The following is a 16,726-nucleotide window of genomic DNA, read 5'->3' as shown; positions in this document are numbered from 1 at the left end:
TCCTGATCACCTCACGCAGCCAGAAAGAAAGCGTGTTCTTGGATACTTCTTTCTTGGTAACCCCAGTGCTAACGAAGAGGCGTCGACACTCAGGCCTGAGGTGTCGAGTTTTCTTCAGATAGCGCCGTAGCGCCCTCACACGACAAAGCAGCATCTCATCCGTATCGTTGTCGGTGAAGTCCATTAGGGAGGGGATCGTGAAAGACTCGAACCTGTCGTCAGGGATCGACGGATTCTGAGTCTTAGCTACGAAATTCGGGACGAAATCGAGCGTCACAGATCCCCAGCCCCTGGAATGTTTTAACATTGAAGGACAGACCATGAAGTTCCCCTACTCTCTTCGCCGATGCCAGGGGCCAGCAAGAAGAGGGTCTTGAGGGTCAGATCCCTGTCTGAACGACTCTCGGAGTGGCTCGAATGGTCTTCGAGTCAAACTCCTAAGGACGAGAGTCACATCCCACTCAGGGGGCCTGAGTTCCCTGGGTGGGCAAGACCTTTCGAAGCTCCTCATTAGCAAGGAGATCTCGAACGAGTTCGAGATGTCCAGTCCCCTCAGTTTTAGGACGAGCGCCAGTGCTGCTCTATATCCTTTAACTGTGGGTACTGAGAGAAGCTTCTCTCGGCGAAGAAACACGAGGAAATCCGCTACCTGCTGAAGAGTGGCTCTGAGAGGAGATAGACCCGTCTACGACACCAACCACAGAAGACGGCCCACTTCCCCTGGTACACAGCTGCAGAGGACTGTCGGACGTGTCCAGCCATCTCTGTTGCTGCGCTGCGAGAAAAGCCTCTCGTTTCGCAAGAGATGGTGGATAACAGCCAGCCGTGAAGTTGTAGGGACTGGACTGCCCGGTGGTACCGCTCTACGTGTGGCTGGCTAGAAGGTTGTGCCAGTGGGGCATCTCTCTCGGTTCTTCCGCAAGAAGAGCCAGCAGGTCCGGATACCAAACGGCTTGAGGTCGTTTGGGAGCCACCAGGATCATCCTGAGATTGGGAGTGACCAGCGCTCGGCTGATCACTTCCGAATCAGACAAAAGGGAGGAAAGGCGTAGACGAAGAGGTTGTCCCAGGGGTGTTGAAGAGCGTCCTCTGCAGCTGCCCATGGGTCCGGCACGGCTGAACAAAAAACTTGAAGTTTTTTGTTGTGCCGGGTGGCGAACAGGTCTATGACCGGACGCCCCCATAGGTTGAAGAGCCTTTCCGCCACTTCTGGGTATAGGGACCACTCGGTCCCTATCACCTGATCCCGACGGCTGAGCTTGTCTGCTACTACATTCCTCTTGCCTGGAATGTAGCGTGCTGACAGCTCTATTGAGTGAGCCGTGGCCCACTCGTGCACCTGCACAGTCAACTGTGTAGCGGGAAGACACTAGGCCCCCCTGCTTGTTGTTGACGTATGCCACTACTGTGGTGTTGTCGCACATCAACACCACCGAGTGTCCCATCAAGCGGTCTTGGAACTCTTGGAGAGCGTAAAAACGCCGCCTTGAGTTCTAGGACATTGATGTGAAGGTGCTTGTCGTGATGGTCCCACACACCTGCAGCCAGCAACTCCTCCAGGTGTGCGCCCCATCCCTCGGTCGATGCGTCTGAGAACAGCAGCATCTCCGGGGGGGGAGTGCGTAGAGGCACCCCTCTTAAGAGGTTCCTGTCGTCGAGCCACCAGGCTAGGTCCTGCCTCACCTTCTCCGTGATGGACACGGGGAAGAAATAAGGTGGATCCTTTACCTGTGACCACTCTCCCTTAGTCTCCACTGGAGAGACCGCAGGTGAAGACGTCCGTGAGGAACTAACTTCTCGAGTGACGACAAGTGGCCGATCACGACTTGCCATTGCTGAGCTGCCTGTTCCTGCCGAGACAGGAACCAGCCGGCTGCCTCCCTGAATTTGCTGATCCTCAAGTCTGCGGGGCGGACTTGAGCTGCTACCGTATCGATCAGCATACCCAGGTACTTCATCTTCTGCTTGGGTTCGAGATCGGACTTCTCGTAGTTTATCACGATCCCCAGATCGTGACAAAACTTTAGAAGTCGATCCCTGTCCTGCAGCAACTGCGAGCGGGAGCTCGCCAGGACCAGCCAATCGTCGAGATTACCTCAGAAGACGTATCCGTGCGAATGGGCCCAAGCAGACACCAGCGTGAACACTCCTCGTGAACACCTGTGGGGCGGTTGAGAGACCGAAGCAAAGTGCCCTGAATTGGTACACCGTCCCGCCGAAGATGAAGCGGTAGGTACTTTCTGGAGGACTGATGGATGGGTATTGAAAATACGCATCCTTCAGGTCCACTGAAAGCATGAAGTCGTTCTCCCTGATGGAGTCCAGCACGGAACGTGCCGTCTCCATCTTGAACCGAGTCTGGCGAACAAATCGGTTCAGGGGAGAGAGATCTATCACCGGGCGCCAGCCCCCGATGCCTTTTCCACTAAGAAAAGGTGGCTGTAAAAGCCCGGTGACCGATCTACTACGACTTCTACAGCTCGTTTGGGTCAGCATGGTCTTGATCTCCTGCCGAAGAGCGTCGTCCTTTGAGGATCCTAGAACATATGTCTGAAGATGGACCGGGTTGGAGGTGAGGGGTGGCCGAGATTCGAAGGGTAGTAGATATCCCTCCCGAAGGACGTCTACTATCCAGGTCTCGGCACCGTAGCGCTGCCAAGTTGCCCAATGGCTCGCTAGGCACCCCCCCACTTCCGGCAGCTGGTGAGGGGGAACGCCGTCCCTAGCGTTTCCCACCTCGCTTCGACTTCTTCCCAGCACCTCCTCGGGGAAAGGAGGGCTGGGAGGAGGGCTGGTTACGGCCTCCTTTACCAGAAGTTGAAGCAGGAAGAGTCTTTCCTCTGGGGCTTCGATGGAGCAGGCCGTCTTAGCAGCCGAGGAAGCGCTAGCTAAACTCTTAGGCTTAGCCGCAGTTGTACGAGGTTGCCCAGAAAACCATTCGTAACTGCCTGGTGAACCAGACGGTCACTGTCATCAGTGCGCCGTCTTTCCACCGCAGCGTCCACCATCTCTCCGGGAAATAGAGCGGAGGAACTCTTCATTGGTCCGTTACGGAGTCCATTTACCGCCTCACGCCCGGCCCCCTTGGCTGGCTACTCGTGTAAGGAAGCGTCCCTACGACGGAGAAACCAAGTTGGCCCACAGGTTTGCCATCTGATGGGCGAGGTAGGAGATGGCCCTACCTCCAGACTGGCACAGTCTCCTGAAGTCGGGGTCGTCTTCGAGGGCAGCGCCCCCGGAGTCGGCCGCGACCTTGGTATACTGTGAGGGACCACAGATCCAACCAAGAGACTGCCTGGAAAGCCGCCATAGCGGTAGCTTCCAGGCCAGCATGCCTCCTGCTGCGAGAACCACAAGTTCTCCGACAGGAGCTGCTGCAGGGACACACCTGGAGTTAGCCTAGCTAGCTCCGGGTTAACCTGTTTGGGCGGTATTGGATCCACTGATGGCACGTAGAACTTCCGCTGTCGCTGCAGAGGAGGAAGTAGCTTGGAAGACCGTCCTGACTTAAGTGAGTCCTCTCGTCCTGAGACGAAATTCTCCACCTGGTCAAGGACTGAGTCTGCAAGCTCCGATCGCGGCAGTCCCACCGTCAATTTGGGTTCCCTCTTCGGGCCCCAAAATGACTCGAGCCGGGACGTGGGCTCAGATGGTGGGAGCGGCGATCCTTCCCCCAGGTCGTTGTGCTGACGAATCAGCGCAATAACCTGGGCAAAGTTCCTCTGGATCTCGGGAGTTACAGCGTCCTGAGGAGTAGGACCGTCCAGTCCTCCAACAGGGGAGCAGCTCTCGAGACCCTCCTCCTTCAGAAGGAGGAACAGCAACAGACCCCTGACGGTCGCCTCCAGCCACTTGCGCGTACGACCTGGCTGGTCCTAAGACCATGCCTGGTGCGTGCGGCATCGTGACGGGATCGTGAGCGGCGCACCTCTCACGATCACTCCTAGCTACCTCGCTCTTCCCGGTGTAGCCCGAGGAAGCTGAAGGTAGAGGAGAGACAGACCTGACGCTCCCCCCCCCCCCGCTCGCTGGCAGGACCAGCGTACGTGGGGGGCTGCAGCCGATCACCAACCCGCGCGTGGGATCGATCTGCAGGCCTGGCCGTGCCGCTCACCTGTGGCGAGCGGCTCGACTGAGCACGTCGACCCCGGTCCCGTGCGTCAGACGAGCTGCTGCTGGCCACCGTCTCCGTCCGGTCCCTGTGGGAGCGGCGGTCAGGTGATCTACAGAGCTCGCTTTCGCGGTGAGGACCGGTGAGCGTCCTCACGGCACGTCAAACCGCTGGTACCAGCCGAAGCTGGTGCCGTTGGTCGAGGGGACCTCTTCCCAGCCTCAACCCGTGGCCGGTCAGAGACCGTCACGTCAACCCGAGGTACCGGCTGGTCGCTACGAGAGCGGCCGCTGGCCTGGCGAGAGTCACTTGCGCGACTCTCAACAGTCTTCTGCTCCGCGTGCCTCGGTCATGACGGTGAGCAAGCTCAGGCGTCTTTGACTTTGGCTGCACGGTCGCCGCGAAGGAGACTGTACACTCGGAACTTCTCGCGGACGAGAAGCCGAGCCGGTACCTGGCTTAGCAGCAGTGCTACCAAGACCAGGCGCGGATGTACCAGCAGTAGCCAGCACATCCTTGGTCCCCGTCTTCTTCTTCTTCTCAGAAGAGGAGAGGGCCCTGTTCCCGATGGGAACAGGAGGACCAGCAGAAGCAACCCCCGTCACACCAGAGCGAGACGGGCCCTTCGAAGGTCCCGCAGGAGCCTTCTTAGGGGGGGAGGAGGCAGCCTTCTTCTTCTTCGGCTTGGAAGCCTAAGAAGTCGAAGGGGGAGAGGCGGCAACAGACGACGAAGAAGACGATGAAGACGACGACGACACCTTCCTCTCTTCTTCCTCTTCTTCGTCAGCTCTCTCAGGACGGACGTCAGGTCTTCCATCCACGGAAAAGTCGGGCCAATTGCCGAAGCAACACGCCGACGATGATCCTGTCCGGAAAGACCTGAGACCGGGGCAGCACCTCCATGACGAGACGCGACGTGGGCAGGGGGCAGGCACGGCGGAGCGGCAGGAACATCAACAGGCAGGAACATCAACAGCAGGACCAGCACATCAGGACCAGCACCAGCAGGACCAGCACCAGCAGGACCAGTCAGCAGCAGGACCAGCAGCCAGCATACCAGCACCAGCAGGACCAGCACAGCAACATCAGCATGAGCGTCACGCACCGCGCGCTTCGTAGGAGCGCGCGAGCGGCTGGGCCAGCAACACTGCTGCAGGTACGGCAGCATAGTCCGGGCGTCACAGGCATCTCCAATTCAGCCAAGTTCATCATCGGGACGGGCGGCAGGTCCAGGGGCGAACTTTTCGGACAGCGAAAGTCGGGAGTCGGCAGCACATAGAATCCGGAGGTGGCGGCGGCACGCCCCTCTTAGGTACGGCTGCAGCAATCGGCTTTTGGATTGATGCCGTGGGAGTCACCGAACGCAATGTGTTGCTTGTAAACCACATGAGGAGGGGCGGCGTACGCTGGTGTGGACACTGTATCGTAGTCGTTGTGACTACACCATGAGTTACAACTGCCGACCCCGCCAGTCGTTGAATTAAGCCCTGGATTTCTTGGGAGCGCCTGCAGTCCCAACGACGCCCACACCTGTCCAAGGTCGTCCACTCACAGAAGGCAACCCCTGAGGGTAGGACAGTCGGGTCAGTTAGAGGGGCACCCTCACGCCTGGGGGAGGACGAACCCCACCCAGAGCGGACGGAACACCCCGAATACAATTGGACATCCGGGTATCGGGCGCCTCCTCCACACTCGACGGATCGAGTGAGGAGAAGGACTCCGAAACCCCCCCCGCAGGGGAAGGCGCAAATCGTGGGGGCTGAGCTGGAGGTAGGAAGGATGACGAGGTATCCGTCACCAAAGGAGTCGCTGGAGAGCTTTCCGACGACTCCTTGGTCGATCTACGCCTCTTCCTACCCTCGTACAGCACCCACTGCGCCTCGGACCAATTCACACAACATTACATGGTTTCGGTTCGGGAACACTCTGCGACACCGATAACATAATTCAATGTGGATCAATGTCAGGATAAGAGCGGAATCCGCCGCATTTACGCCCCTCCAGCCCGGGACACACTCTACGGGCAGCTGGTGGGCGCGGCGAAAGCTCTTCAAGATCCATAATTAAATTCACTTCACTCATGAAAAATGAAAAAAGAGTACTTACAATTTCATTCAAAACACAAACAAACGCTCAGAAGAAATTGTAAACATCCAAAGCACACGACGAAATAGCGGCAGAGCGATGACGAGCACGTCCTGTCACACCACGGCCGAAAGCAAAAGTGATTCTTCACCGCCGCGCGCGAACGATCGGGACAAGCAGTTAACTACCGTTCTCCCCTTGTTCGAAGCTTACGACGTCCCAGCTGCCGCTAGTTACCTTCCTATTGTTAAAGGACGAGGGTTTGTATTACGTATCGGAACAACTGTAGGATTATCCCTAACCTAACCCAACCTGGAGCAATGCAAGGGGCTCCACCACCCCTGCTTAGCCTACATCTACTGCATCTCTTAACTGTTACTTTTCAATGTGGAAGAGGTCTGTCATAGAGAAGCCATTCATTACTTCTTGTTCTTTCTTTCCACGGCCACCAACGACCCACCCACCCACAAAAAGCTTCCGTTCCGAAATCCTGGTCGGCTCTGACTAACTGTGGGGCACAATACCTTCGAGTACTCATGGAATGTGTCAAATCAAAGCCACTTGACAGTCAATAGTATCTACTACAATACTCCTGCCAACCATTTTTACTCAGCTAGGCTAGGCTATGGCTCCTCTTCCTTTTATCATATGTATAGGGTAAATGACAAAGCAGCGACATAGCAGCCACCAATCCCAGAATGTGGACACCTTCCTGAAAAAGTATTTGAATTCGCTGCCATGGGCATTAGTCAAGAGTTGTGGCCCATCCTGGCAGCACACCGAGACCTCTACGTTCCTCTCGAAGGAAGTGTCTTATCCTAAAATGACAATTTGTCCAAAATTGCATTTTTCCTAACTATACAAACCTGAGGTCCTTTTACAATAGGAAGGTACTAGCGGCAGCTGGATAGGTCGTAAGCTTTCGAACAAGGGGTTCGGTAGTTAACTGCTTGTCCGACAGGCGCGCGCGCGCGACTGGGAGGTAAACAAATCACTTTTGCTTTTTGGCCCAAGCAAAAACTGCAGAGTGAGGGGTGGCATGAGGTGGGGCTATGTGTAAAAGGACCTCAGGTTTGTATAGTTAGGAAAATGCAATTTTGGACAAATTGTCATTTGTTCCGACACGGCATACAAACCTTCGGTCCTTTTACAATAGGAAGACTCACTTCTTGGTGGGTGGAATCTGAGTCTTTTGTGAACAGACTGGTGTTCGCCCAACCTTGGAAGCCTCCCTGGTCGTAAGAGCGAGGGAGGGATCCAAGCCTCTGTCCGATTGATCGGGGTGTGCACCGCAGGATCAATGGTCAGACCTCTGGACCGAGTACTAAGAGAGGGGCATGCGCATCTCTTCGTACCAGCAATGTAAGAACTTGTTCCTGTACAGGAGCAAAGTTAAAGTCATGGTTTTGACTCTTGTAGGCATCCACTTCCCCCCCTTGTAGAAGGAAGTGGTGGATATTCTGCTCCCATCCCTCGTGCAAGGGATAGGATGGGGCTCTGTCGTATAGCTCACCGGCATCTCGTCCTTATCCAGCAGGGTGATGACCGTATCCCTCTACCCACAGGTAGAGAGGAAGAAAAGATAGAAAGAGAAGCCAGTCACTTCCTCATCACTATCTATTCATACAGTCACACCAGGACTCGATGCTGTTCAGCCTGCTAGGGTCTGGGTTCGCTAGACGACGTATTGAGCAGCCACCACAGGTCCTAAGGAAACCGATCCAAGGACCTATGGGCAATATCCAATAGGTATAAGGAAGTTGCCGGTGGTCTGGTTGTACCAGACCACTGCCTTCCATACCTGCGCCACGGAGAAGTTCTTACGAAACGCCGACGAGGGGCCAATACTTCTAACTTCGTGAGTTCTCGGACGGGACGTACGGATGTCGTCACTACCATCAGCCTCATACGCCCTCCTGAAGATCTCACGCAGCCAGGACGAAAGAGTGTTCTTGATACTTCTTTCTTGTTGACCCCCCGTTTGCTAACGAAGAGGCGTCGACCCTCAGGCCCGAGGTGTCGAGTTCTCTTCAGATAGCGCCGTAGCGTCCTCCCAGGACAGAGCAGCATCTCATCCACCATTCATCTGCATGACGTTTCCCGTACTCTCTTCGCCGATGCCAGGTCCAGCCAGACGAGGTTCATTCGAGTTCCCTGGTTTGGTAAGACCTTTGGAAGCTGCTACTAAGCAAGGAGATCTCGAACGAGTTCGAGATATCCAATCCCGTCAGTTTCAGGAGGAGCGACAAGGCGGCTCTGTATCCTTGACTGTGGGAACTTAGAGGAGCTTCCTCGGCGAAGAAAAACGAGGAAATCCGCTACCTGCTGAAGATTGGCTCTGAGAGGAGATGGGCCCCGTCTATGACCAACCACCGAAGAACGGCCGACTTCCCCTGGTACACAGCTGCAGAGGACTGACGGACGTTTTCCAGCCATCTCTGTTTTGCGCAACGAAAAAGCTTCTCGTTCGCAAGAGAAGGTGGATAACAGCCAGCCGTGAAGACGTAGAAACTGGACTGCTCGGTGGTCCTACCTCTCGACTGTGTGGCTGGACGAGAAGGTTGTGCCAATGGGGAATCTCTCTCGGTTCTCTTACGAGAAAGAGCCGCAGTCCTGGATACCAAATGGCTTTGTGGCCATTTGAAGCCATCAGGATCATCCTGAGATTCGGGATGACCAGTGCTCGCTGATCACCTTGCGAATCAGGCTGAACGGGGGAAAGGCATAGGCGAAGAGGTTTGTCCCACGGGTGTTGAAGAGCGTCCTCTGCAGCTGCCCATGGATCCGGCACGCCGAGAGAACACCTGGAGCTTCCTGTTGTGCCGGATGGCGAACAGATCCTCGACTGGTCGCCCCTACAGGTCGAAGAGCCTTTCCGCCACGTCCTGGTGTAGAGACCGTTCGGTCCTTATCACCTGATCCCGACGGCTGAGCGTGTCTGCTACTACATTCCTTCCCTGGAATGTAGCGTGCCGACAGCTCTATTGAGTGTGCCTCGGCCCACTCGTGCACCTGCCGAGTCAACTGATACAACGGAGAGACACTAGGTCCCCCCTGTTTGTTGACGTAAGCCACCACCGTGGTGTTGTCGTACATCAACACCACTGAGTGTCTCATCAAGCGTCCTGGAACTCTTGGAGAGCAAGGAACGCTGCCTTTAGTTCCAGTACATTGATGTGAAGGTGCTTGTCGTTCTCGTACCACACTCCTGAAGTCCGCAACTCTTCCAGGTGTGCGCCCCATCCCTCGGTCGATGCGTCTGAGAGCAGCTGCATGTCCGGGGGGAGAGTGCGCGGAGGCACTCCTCTTGAGGGGTTCCTGTCGTCCAGTCACCTGGCTAGGTCCTGCCTCACCTCCTGTGTCAGTGATCAAGGGAGGCTTGGGGGATCCGTCGCCTGTGACCAACTCTCCTTTGGTCTCCCTGAAGAGACCGCAGGTGAAGACGCCCGTTAGGGACCGGCTTCCGAGAGTGACGACAGGTGTCCGATCACGACTTGCCATTGCTGAGCTACCTGTTCCTGCCGAGACAGGAACTGGTTGGCCGCCTCCCTGAATCTGCTACCGTGTCGATCAGCATACCCAGGTACTTCATCCTCTGCTTGTGCTCGAGATCGGACTTTTCGAAGTTCAGAGCGATCCCAGATCGCGACAGAACTCGAGCAGTCGATCCCTGTCCTGTAGCCACTGCGAGCGGTAGCTCGCCAGGACTAACCAATCGTCGAGATATCCCATCATAGACATATCCCGTGCGAATGGCCCAACAAGCAGACACCAGATTGAACACTTGCGTGAACACCTGTGGGGCGGTTGAGAGACCGAAGCAACGTGGCCTGAGCTGGTACACCGTCCCGTCGAGGATGAAGCGGAGGTACTTTCCGAAGGACTGATGAATGGGTATTTGTAGATACGCATCCTTTCAAGTCCACTGAAGCATGAAATCGTTCTCCCTGATAGAGTCGAGCACTGAGCGTGCCGTCTCCATCGTGAACCGGGTCTGGCGAACCAACCGGTTCGTGGGAGAGAGATCTATCACTGGGCGCCAGCCTGTCATAGACTTTTCACCAGGAAGAGTCGGCTGTAAAGCCCGGTGGGTTGATCCGTACCGATTTCTAGAGTTCTCTTGCTCAGCATGGTCTTGATCTCCTGTCTCAATGCTACGTCCTTCGATGCTCCTGGAGCGTACGCCCGCTGATGGACCGGGTCCCCATGGCTGGCCAGGCACCCCCCCCCTTCCGGCAGCAGGTGAGGGGGAATGCCGTCCTTCCACTGTGAACGTCGTCCGGTTGGGGCTGATCGAGACCTGACAGGAGAGAGCCGATACCGCTCCGACTCATTCCAGTCCTCGTCGAGGTCGAAACCTCAGGAGGACTGAAGGGATATATAATGCGATGTCCGAAGACACGTAGAAACGCCTCTGTCGCAGTAGAGGAGGCGAAGGAGCTTTGTTCGACCGTCCAGAACCGAGGGGGCCTTCTTGTCCGGAGACGAGAGACTACCTGGCTCAACACAGTCGGCAAGCTCCGATCGCGGCCGCCCCACCGTCGATTTGGGTTCCCTCTCGGGCCCCAAACCGACTCGAGCCGAGACGTGGCTCTGCTGGTGGGAGCGGCGATCCTTCCCCGAGGTCATTGTGCTGACGAATCAGCGCCGTAACCTCGGCAAAGTTCCTCTGGATCTCGGAAGTCACGGCATCTTGCAGAGTGGGACCGTTAAGCCCTTCGAACAAGAGCATATTCCGAGAACCTTCCTCTAAGAAGGGGGAACAGCGACAGCCCTCTCGGTCTTCCCCACCCTCACTTGCGCATACGTCCTGGCCCCGGTCCAAGAACCGTGCCTGGCACGTAGGGCGTCGTGGTGGGATCATGAGGAGCGACCCCTCACGATCACTCCTCAATACCTCGCTCCTCCCGGTTGTAACCACGAGGAGGTTGAAGGTACGGGAGAGGCAGACCTGACGCTCCCTCGTCGCTCGCTGGCAGGACCAGCAGGCTTGGAGGCTGCAGGCGATCGTCAACCGCGGTGTGACGATCGAGCTGCAGGCCTGGTCGAACCGTCTCGCTGTGGAGACGGCTGGACTGAGCACAGCGGCACTGATCTCGAGTGTCAGAAGAGCTGGTGCTGGTTGCCGTACCCGATCGCTCTCTGTGAGAGCGACGGACGGTCAGGCGACCTGCAGGCTCCACTGTCGCATTGAGACCGGTGCTTGTCCTCACGGACGTCACGTCGCTGGTTCCAGCCGTGGCTGGCACCGGGCGAACGGGAGGACCTCTTCCCAGCCTCAGCCGTGTCGGTCGTGGACCGTCACGTCCCCAGGGTAGCCAGCTGTTTTCACCGCGAGAGTGAGAGCTGGTCTGGTGAGTCTGATGAGCGGCTGTCACCAGTCTTCCGCCCCGTGCCGTGAACCTGACGCTGAGCGGACTCAGAGGTCTGGTTCCTGGCTGCCACGGTCGCTGTTAGGCGACCGTACACCTCGTTACCTCCCGCGAGCGAGAGCCGAGACGGACTGATGCAGTGGCAGAACCATTACGCCAGGCGAGGAAGTACCGTGTTAGCCGGTACCCCTCTGGTCCCCGTAGTCTTCTTCCTTGCGGAAGAAGAGACGGGCCCCGCTCCCGAAGGAGCAGGAGGACCAGCGGAAGAAACCCTCCCGTCCCACCGAGGTGAGACGGGTCCCGAGAAGCTCCCGAGGAAGCTTCTTAGGAGGGAGGAGGCAACCTTCTTCTTCCTCGGCTGTAAAGCCTTAGAAGTCGAAGGGGAAGAGGCGGCGGCTGACGACCATGAAGAAGATGAAGACGACGACCACGACACCTTCCTCCTCTTCTTCGTCAGCTTCCTCAGGACAGACGTAAGATCTGCTATCCAGGGCGGAGCCTGGGGCTGCTGTAGCCGAAGCCACAGGGCCCGGACGCACCTGTACAGACAGACCACAGTCTGGGGTAGTACCACCACGAACAGGGACGACATCAGCAGGTATGGGTATCTCAGAAACAGCAGGCACGGCCAGCACATCCTCGGTAGGGACCAACCGCCAAGCGCAGCAACGGCAGGAACAGCCAGCGCGCAGCAACGGCAGGGATCGCCAGCGCAGCAACGGCAGGAACAGCCAGCGCAGCAACGGCAGGGACGGCCAGCGCAGCAACTGCCTGGACAGTCAGCCCAGAATCGGCAGGTACGGCAGGCAGCACCGGAAACACAGGAAGTGGAGCAGCAGGCAGCAACATCCTGTTACCGGCGGCAGGTCCAGGGGCGAGTTCTAGGGCAGCGGAAGTGTGGTCGCTGCAGCGCGGCAACCACGAGCGGCGGCGGCACGCCCCCCTCTCGGTACGGTGAACGGCACTTCACAGCGGCTGTAGGCAAGACTGTTACCACGCGAGGCGAGTACACCAGGTGAGGAGGACGTCGTCACCTTGGTAGCGTGGTCACCACTCCATGGGTGACCGCAATATGCCCAGACATAGAACCGCCGCCCCTGGACACCAGCACGCTCTGCAATTGGAAGGACGCCCATACCTACCACCAAGGTCCACCCTCGTGGCAGTATCACCTGGGGAAATAAAAGTAGTAGCGTTAATGGAGGGGAAATCCCCTCGTGCGGGGGTTTGATCCCTCCCGAACGAGTGGAAGACCCCTAATACAATTGTACATCGGGCACGAGCGCCCTCCCCCGCGCTCGACGGATCGGGGCGAGGAGAAGAACGCCGATAACCTCCCCCCCCCCCCCACCCCCCAAGGGAAGAGTCATCAGTGGGAACTGAGCGGGGGGGTTCTCGTTCCCCTCCCCCGCACAGTACCCATGTACCCAACAACAAAATAAGAGCTCTAGCAGTCGTGCCATCGGCACGAATACAAGGCATACGGATCAATTCCCTGACTGAGCGGAATTCTTGAACCAAATAATATTGATGCAATCAATAATAAGGAACAAAATGAAAATGCATCTTGCAAAACGATTCACTTCACAATGAAAAAGGGCTCGGATCGAGCGCATTTGCGCCCTCGGTACCGAGCGTAAGGGTGAAAGGTTTCATTCCTTACCTTATGAATCAAGGTTTCTGGAAACCTTGATCCATAACGAATTGATGCAATCAACAGATATATGAAAATGAAAAGACTACTGCGCTTGCGATTTTCACTTCATCAATCACAATCAAAAATGAGAAGGATCAATTCCCATGATGAACGGAACATTGGATCCCATTCAACAATGCAAGGGTCTCAAATAACAAAATGAAAATGAAAAAAATAAAGAACTGTACTTTTTGCGATTTCACTTCATTCAACATAAAAAGGGGGAAGGATCAATCTCCGGGCAAGCTCGGAAACTGATCCAAATGAGTATTGCTACAAGTAAAATAATCTATGAAAATGAAAAGAATACTGTACTTGCGATTCCACTTTCATACTGAATAAGTTTCCGTGCCGATAGTATTCGTTCGGCAACGGGCACACAGGTCAAAAAAATATAAATGAAAAGAGTACTTACTTACGATTCATCTCACATTTCCAACCCAATATACGCCTCGGAGCGAGCGCTCCCGCCCTCGGCACCGAGCATACACAATACGAGGATCATTCTGGAAAATGAATTCCCGCAATTACGCCCTTCAGTCCCGGCACTCGGGGTAATCGGAGAGCGTTGTGCAGCAAGATCCTTTAATTCACAATTGAAATCAATGAAATGATTGTACTTACAATTCAGTTTCACTAGATACATCGAAAAAGAAAAACACAATCATGCGAAAGCAAACGACGATGAAGCGGGCAGAGAGCGATGATACACGTCCACAACGCCAGCAGGCCGAAAGCAAAAGTGGTTTGTTTACCTCCCAGTCGCGCGCGCGCGCCTGTCGGACAAGCAGTTAACTACCGAACCCCTTGTTCGAAAGCTTACGACCTATCCAGCTGCCGCTAGTACCTTCTATTGTAAAAGGACCGAGGTTTGTATGCCGTGTCGGAACAATTATGAAATATGGCATAATTCAAGCGCTTTTTCGGGAGGTGGCCATATTTCGAGAGGTGACCGCTATGTTGACATGCGGTCATTTACCCTAGTTTATACATTACATACATATACTATATAGGCTAAACAAATTTTGTAGATAGATATATACTATACATAAACATATATGTAGCTGAGATGGAAAAATATATAGGACCACATAGATACATATATATATATATATATATATATATATATATATATATATATATATATATATATATATATATATATATATATATATATATTTATATATATATGTACACATGCTGAACAGTATTGTACACTCGAATACGTCAATTCCCTGGAAACTTAAACACGAGACATTGTGAGTAAATTGAAGCTAACCGTGAGGACGATTCATTACGTCTACTAAAAATGCTATCACAACACCTGGGTTTTCAACACTCTAATAAATTCAAATAGAAAACTAAACATAAATACTACTAAGTTTTGAGAACGTCACGAGGGAATTGAGGAAAAATGACAGACAGATACCACAGCTGCTGGAACAATGTACTACTAACAACAATTGGTATGTAGCTAGAGCCTGTCCAGGACCTCACCCTGAGGGATCCCACCCTACAGGGTCATTCAGTTCCGGAGACTCTGTTGACCGACTAAGGTATCTAGGCTACCTACCTATAGCAAATCACACACCCACTTTCTCTCTTTCCCTTTTATATTCTCTCTGTACTTATTCTCCCCCTCTCTATCTCACAATAACAAGAATATTTAAAACCTGTCCAGGACCTCACCCTGAGGGATCCCACCACCACAGGGGTCATTCAGTTCTCGGGCCTCAGTTGACTGACCACAATAAATCACTCACCCACCCTCTCTCTCTCTAATCTCTGCCTAACTATATCATTCTCTCATTACCTCTTATGATCTCTCTCTCTCTCTCTCTCTCTCTCTCTCTCTCTGTGGGTGAAACCACCGAAGTAATGCATCGTGCCATAGCTACCTAGCCTAGAGCTTTTTTTTCCACCTGTCAAAATTAGGCAGGCCTAGCTAGGCCTAAGAGTCAAAAGCAGTTCCCTCGGACGGACATCCTCCGCAGGGGAACCCCTTCGTCTTCGTCGTGGCAACCCGAGCAGTGCCCAAAGCCGTGCATCGTAAGGGCACAAGACGAGCAAAAGGGCACCTCGGGCAGCCTTGGTTAGCCTATCAAGTTCGCAACCGAAGTTCGGACCATTGCGTCAGAGTCTCTTCGGAGGGCCTCGGAAGGGCGTGAGACGTCCCAAACGCCCCCAGAAGCACCCGCCGGAAGGAAGGTGGGTCCCATACGAACCTGTGTAAGGAGTACAAAACGTAAAAGACGTCCCAGGGGCTAACAAGTCTCCATCCCATCTGTGACAGTTCCCAATGTTTACGGTGGGTGGGTGTTTTGCTACGGGGCGGGGGAGGGGGAGGATCCCTCTCCTCCTCCCACTAGGGGGGCGTCCCCGGGCGGCCGTAACACCCCCGACGACATCCTCCTCTACATGATTATCTTGCAAACTTGTTTTGAACGCCCTTTCGGAGCTGGAACCTTTCATTTTATGCTTTATTAGGCTTCGTACATCCTTCTAGTATTTTCGTAACTCGGGCGACATAAAGGCGCCACATTTTCCATAATTATTAATGCAGAACAATTTATCAGCTGAGCGGAAAAACAGCCACCATCGTGGTTGACGATTAACAGCGGGAGGTTCGAACACGGTCGGACATTATCTGCTGCCCCCTTCGTTCTATGTAGTTTCTTTCCTCCTGAATTGCGCTCTTCCTTTCTACTATATTTTCCCTTCTGAATTGTGTTCTTCCTTCTATATTTTCCCTCCTGAATTGCGCTCTTCCTGCTATTATATTTTCCCTCCTGAATTGCGACACTCTTCCTTCTATATTTTCTCTCTGCGCTCTTCCTTCTATTTTCCCTCCTGAAATGTGTTCTCCATTCTAATATTTTCCTTCCTGAATTGCGCTCTCCCTTTTATTATATTTTCCTTCCTGAACTGCACTCTCCCTTCTATATTTTCCCTCCTGACTCCGCTCTTCTTTCTGTATTTTCCTTCCTGAACTGCGCTCTTCCTTCTATAATTTCCCTTCCTTCTATATTTTCTCTCATGAAATATGCTCTCCCTTCTAAGTTTTCCCTCCTGCGATTTCACAGGAAAAAAAGGGGGATATTAGCTTTTTTAAAATCGTATTTAGATGCGTTATTGCGAGTGAAATGAACGTTCGCCTACTCAGACATCCAAACACAGATATGAGATTTTTTTTAATTTTTTATAATAAAGTTACGTACGTAGCTCTGCGTACAAGCAGAACGATTTCTTATCAACAGAAATTATCACGAAGAATGGGGCATGTTATACTCAGGACTCTGTATGGATCCTGGTTATACTAATTCATCGTCATGGTCATAACGCGAGGCAGCGACGTCCAGGGAACTAAAAGACGAAAAGGACAGAAGCACGTATAAATATGGCGTAAGCACGGTCTATAGTACTAGGTTTCAATGTCGTAAAACAAAAGGAAGTGTTTATATG

At 54.0% G+C, this 16,726-nt stretch overlaps 1 protein-coding gene across 3 annotated transcripts in view; it reads right to left on the bottom strand.

The window, feature by feature from the left end:
- LOC135205298 (dnaJ homolog subfamily C member 13-like) overlaps positions 1-15,633 on the bottom strand; it is a 683,293-nt gene extending 667,660 nt beyond the window's left edge. For all 3 annotated transcript variants that reach the window (XM_064235698.1, XM_064235699.1, XM_064235700.1), the window contains exon 1: positions 15,490-15,633. The gene's annotated coding sequence lies outside the window, so the exon portion shown is untranslated. The remainder of the gene's footprint in view (positions 1-15,489) is intronic.
- Positions 15,634-16,726: the final 1,093 nt, after the last annotated feature.

This window comes from Macrobrachium nipponense, chromosome 49 (genome assembly GCF_015104395.2).
Source record: "Macrobrachium nipponense isolate FS-2020 chromosome 49, ASM1510439v2, whole genome shotgun sequence".
NCBI lineage: Eukaryota > Metazoa > Arthropoda > Malacostraca > Decapoda > Palaemonidae > Macrobrachium > Macrobrachium nipponense.
Note: the sequence above shows the minus strand (reverse complement) of the source record. Positions and strands in the feature narration are given on the sequence as shown.